General features: G+C 40.0%; 1 protein-coding gene across 3 annotated transcripts in view; it reads right to left on the bottom strand.

The window, feature by feature from the left end:
- The window catches only part of FOCAD (focadhesin), a 351817-nt gene extending 347028 nt beyond the window's left edge, over positions 1-4789 (bottom strand). For all 3 annotated transcript variants that reach the window (XM_027859022.1, XM_027859023.1, XM_027859024.1), the window contains exon 1: positions 4737-4789. The gene's annotated coding sequence lies outside the window, so the exon portion shown is untranslated. The remainder of the gene's footprint in view (positions 1-4736) is intronic.
- Positions 4790-5775: the final 986 nt, after the last annotated feature.

The raw sequence follows: 5775 nt of genomic DNA, 5'->3' as shown, positions 1-5775 counted from the left end.
ACTTTGTCAACTTTCTTTCAGGTGGCCTGACTCTCTAACCTACTCTCCATCAAAAATAATAAAATCAGTATAGACTTTTAAAATTGCTATCTATTATTAAATGGTGAAGTTAATTACTAGTTTCAGATTTTGACCTTAAAGACTGTCTGGTGCAACATTACTTAACAAATGAGGAAACTAAGGTGAGGAAAGTGAAGAAATTTTATCCAAAGTCACACAGGCAACAAATTCGAAATCAAGGCTTCAGATGTCAGTTTTGTCCTCTTTCCATCATCATCATCATCATCATCACTGTCACATAGAGAGCATTGTAAGTTTTGCAAAACGCTTTATATGAGTTATCTCATTTGATTTTCATAACGATCCTGGAAGCTAGGTGCTATCACTATTGCCATTTTACAGATGAAGAAACTGAGGCTTAGAGAGATCAAGTGACTTGCTCAGCTAGCAAGTGCTGGAGGCACGATTTAAACTCAATTCTTCCTGACTCCAAATCCAACACTGTCCACCTAGCTGTTTAACATACAATTTCAAACATAGCATATACTTTTTCCCCATTTTGCCTTATATAAAATCTAGCTGCAGCCTACTATTTATGTTATTTTCAATGTACATGTATGTGCTTTTTTTCCCTTTCCAAGAAACTTAATTTTAGGGGTATGACCTATATTTAGGTCAACAGATAATTGTGGCATGCCCTATTATATAGAGAGCAGGCAATCGGAACCAGGACCACCCAGCATCAAGTGACTCCTCTGAGATACTGGCTATATAACCTTGGCCAAGTTACTTAACCTCCAAGTGCTGAGAAAGGTGAAAACCTGCACTGATAAAGGAAGTTCTTCACTCAGGGTTCTCTACCTGCACGAAGAAAATCACGCTCTAGTCACTACCTCTGTAATTAATACAATTATATACACACATTTCTAAAGACACATGTGTGTCTATGTGTATATATATAATATATATATACGCACACACACATACATACACACACATACATATATGGGGTTGTGAACACAGTACAAAACTTAAAAGATGAGAGCCAATGGTTTAAGTCTAGATTCCAAAACTTATTAGATACGTGACCTTGGAACTCATTTCTCCTGCCCCCTTCAGTTTCCTTAGCTGTAAAATGGGGATAACAATCTCAATACCTATCTTGTAAACAATGCATCAACAAATAAATGCATGCTATTATAACACATACATAATGGTAACCATGCTTTAGGTTAACTGGGATTGAGTTCAGTCTGAATTAAATAAGTTCAGGGTTTTGCGTTTCTTTTTTAAAGTAGTATTATTTTCAAGTGAAGTACATACAATGACATGAATTAGGCTAAATGAAGTTGACACCTTTTGGGACCTGCTTTTATGAATTGACATGTATAGATATATAGTTAACATAGATATTATTGTACACAAATATTTCTACACTGCTTGGCAAGGGTGCTCTTTTAAACAGGTTACGATATTCCTTTGAGATTGTCTAATATTAATTTCTTCACCAAATGCTTTTACAGTGTTGTATTTAAACTTTTTAGGCCTGTCCCCCTTCTGAACTGAGTCAAAATCCAATGTTTTACTGTACAGTTAACCTAAAGGCTTAAGGAAATATTTTAAAAGTACAGTATGGTGCAAAGTCAACCATTACATGAATTGAAATCCTAGTAAATTTCACACCTCTTAGAAATGGAAGTATTAATGGGATGAAAGAGCTTTGCATGGTAGCTAAGATCATCACCTTATTATATTTCTTTTTGTTAGTTAAATCAAACCTCCTTGTGATAAAGTAAAGATTTCTTTGAACTAGGACATATCAACAATCCTATTACTATATTTTTAAAGAAATAACATCTATAATTTTCTCACAATTTTTTCACCCTAAAAAATACTATTCCAGATGAGATTCCATTTATACTTTCTCAATGCTGAACCTCCCTAAATTGATCTTTTTGATGAGTCACTCAAATTAACAAATCGAACTCAACCATTCTAGAAATCAAATTTTCTCAACCCGAATCCAAAAAAAAATGCAAGTCACAATCTAGTATTCCTTAAGTCATAAGAAATGAACAACTTATTTATCAACTGCTTTTCAGACATACTCTGGCAAGTGTGAGGGAGGGGAATTAATGACATTCATCCAGCCTAGCCTTCTCATACCAACCTCCAGAACATTCAGAACACCCACCCTCCAGACTATTCTTGAGGAAGTTAATCCATTCAATTTTGAAATTCTGAAATTCAGCGCAGCAACTGAACTATCCTGATTGGTGAGTAAGTGCTAACTCACCTAACCCACTACAGCTAACCAGTCCCTGTTCACATAGACCCACAACTTGCCATCTCTTCTGCAACCTCACAAAAACTTTCTAACTCTTGCTCTGTGAACACTAGTAACTAATTCAACAATAAAGATAACAAAAGTTGACCGCCCTATGCCTCCACTCACCATTCCTGTGACTCCACAGACTAAAACTCCCTTCCCTAAACACCATACACTATAATGTAAGCTTCTGGAAGGTAAGAATGGTTACACTTTTGTATCTGTATCCCCAATACTTAGCACAGTGCTTGGTAGACAATAGGTGGTTAATAAATGCATTTTCATATTCATTCACGAATGTGTTAAGTTTGAATAAAAATTATTTTCAGAAATATTTATATTAAGTTTGGAAGAAGAAAAAAAATTGTGACTGGATAATTGCAGAAAATCCACAAGTTGACTAGACCCTATTCGTACAATTAAGAGAATCACAGGTACATTTGTAGGGATTAATAACCAACCAAATATCTAAAGTAATGGTTTTAACTATTATCAGTAGGGCTGGAAGTACATTAAAAGTGTAGTAAAAGCAACACTAACAGGCTCAAATAAGGCTGGCCCTAATTAAGAAAATAGTTAAATTAACAAATCAGTAGTGGGTGATAAAGGAAGTGTTTGTGTGTGTGTGTGTGTGTGTTCACACATATATACATATATGTCCATATGTGTGTGTATACAAGTTGACTGAAATTACCTAACACACAGTCACTAGCAAATGAAAGGGCAGAAATTATGAACTGAGAAAAATTCACAGTATACCTGAACACTCACTTTAAATTTTATTATTGTTGTTTGCACAAAAGTTGCCTTATAACACATTTAAATAGCAAATTCCTAAAAACAATATAGTAGTGAACTCAATCCTTGTGCCCAAAAGAAAGTTAAATAGGGGCATATCAGAATATCAGAAAGGCACTTTTTGTCCATTAGAATTTTTTGCAGACACTCAGTAATTTAGGAGAGTTTACATCTAAACTGCCAACAAATACAGAATCACAAAATAAATGGGGCTTTAGACAGGATATATTGCAACTCTCTCGTTAGGGCCCTGAACTTGGAGCCAGGAAGACATCAGTTCAAAGCAGACCTCAGACCTTAAAAGTTGCGTGATGCTGGGCAAGTCACTTAACCTCTACCTGTTTTAGTTTCCTCACCTGTGAAATGTTGATAATAACAGCACCTAATTCCCAGGGTCCTTGCTGAGGATAAAATGAGGCAATATTTGTTAAAAAAAAAAAAAAAATTAGCATATAATAGGCATACTATGCCTGTAATATAAAAGGGGAGAAGAATAAGCAACAATTAAGTGCCTACTATGTGCCAGACACTGTTTTGCTTAATGCTTGTTTAAAAAATGAGGCCCAGAGAATTGAAAGGTCTTGTCCAAGGCTGCACAGACGATTAGTTTAGCAAAGCTAAAATACTAGTCTCAGCTCCCAGTGCTGTGCTTTTTTCATCTCCCTCTAAATCACCTGAGTCATCCCAGGGACCACTAAATCACTCTCTTCTCACTGCTACCTTTTAGGCGTTTTTGTTCTAACCAAGATTTCAAAATTGAAACCTCATATTAAATGAAACTCCCAATGCCAAAAACTGGTCATTTCAACAGTTTTAAGTCCATGAACTGATTTGAACCTATCCCAGGTCGTCACTGGTTATGGATCAAGAAGTCAGAAGTGAAACGAGGGTCAACATGCCATCCTCTCACATGTCTCAGCAATTAAAACAGATAGTATGCATCTAAAATGCAATTCTCTCTACACCACACCCTCCAAAAAAAGGCATGCCAGTTTCCTCAGTTCCTTAGGGAAACTGCTGCAAAGGGAAAACACAGCCAACTAACCAGGCTGCTTTGCAAAGGCTGGGCCTTTCACCCAGAAGCCTTTGCAAGGCAGGTAACACGATTTTGGAAAACAGTGAGCTCTAAGACAAATGCAACTTAGTTGATATATTCAGGAGGAATCCCCACCTTGGCACCTAGGGAACCTACTTTAATCCCCCTTATGGAACAAAGTTACACATAGCTGGGCATCAACCTGGTGAAGCCAGAAGAAAAATCAATAAAGTTTGCTGAGTTTGCAAATCCTATGCGGGCGGAGGGCACCCACTGCAGAACCAGCTTCCATCCCAACCGGGCTTTCAATGCAAACGCCGAAAACGGCTCCCGGCGCCAAAACGGTGCAACCGGCGGCCAAGCTGCATGGGCTGGTCCACTTCGGGAGCCGCAGCCCCCCCGGAAGCCACGCGCCGCCGCCCGCCCTTCCTGCACCCCGCCTCTCCCACTCCTACCCCGGGAGCCCCGGAGGCCGGCAGGGCGCCGCGGCTCCGCTCTCCAGGAGGACGAGGAGGAGGAGGAGGAGGAGGAGGAGGAGGAAAACAGCGGTCAGTCCCGGGCCGCTCCACTTACCTCCGTCCGGCCCCACGCTCTCGCCCCAGTGCCTGCCCAGCAGCTACGTGGCCCGCCTCCTCCGCCTCTCGGCCTCGTGGGCGGGGAAACCGAGAAGCGACCAATAGGATGCGACCATAGGTCCATTCCGCCACTCCCCCTTCTTCAGGCCCCTTCTCCCGCCCCCGCCCCTGGTGCTAGTGCTCCCGCGCGCCAGGGGAGAAGTTGGCTCTGTGGGGGGGGGGGGGGTGCTTTAGTGCTTCTCCGGGCTCTCTGCTGTGCACGCGCCCGAAGTGGAGGGAGTGGAGGTGGCAGGAGGCGTGGGGCAGGGGGCATTCTCCAAAACTCAGGTGGGTAGGATGGGTTAACGGAGAACCTGAGCCCAAAAATGAAAATATAGCAGTGGACAGTTTATGTTACTCTCTGCCCTTTCTGTTGAAGGGACATTCCATAAGTCTGGACCTTCTTGGTGACAGAGGGTTGGTGCTAGTTTTGCATGAAATGCAGAGTAGTTAGTGGGGTTTTGTTTAGTTTGCATTTTTAGTTTATATTAAATACAAACTGAATAGAACTACTCTATTCCTTTGCTCCAGGACATTTTCTATTTGAGGCTGCCTGACCGCCTACATTCTTTACAATTCTTAGTGAAAGTAGACTAATTCGAAGCATAAAATCTACTAGGTATAGCTAGCTTTTTTTTTAAACATACATTAACTTTAACACAATCGTATTAATACTGTCCTGATTTTCTATGTCCTCTTCTGAACTTTCTTCTGTTATGTGTATTTTTAAGGGTCTCAGAGATGCTTTTAATTCTTTTTTTTTGGGAGGGAGGTATTAATGTACCGCTTCCTATAACCTCAATAACTTAAGCCTCTTCCCCCCCACAAAAAAGTCCTTCCTTATAACATATAGTCAAGCAAAACATCCATGCAATAATTGTGTCTGAAAATGTTTATCTCATTCTCTAAATCCATTACCTCTCTGCCGAGAAATAGGACGCATATTGAATCATCAGATTCATAGGAGTAATGATTGGTCATCACCTTGATTTCATTTG

Source organism: Vombatus ursinus, unplaced genomic scaffold (genome assembly GCF_900497805.2).
Source record: "Vombatus ursinus unplaced genomic scaffold, bare-nosed wombat genome assembly UNPS02014158.1, whole genome shotgun sequence".
Classification (NCBI taxonomy): Eukaryota; Metazoa; Chordata; class Mammalia; order Diprotodontia; family Vombatidae; genus Vombatus; species Vombatus ursinus.
Note: the sequence above shows the minus strand (reverse complement) of the source record. Positions and strands in the feature narration are given on the sequence as shown.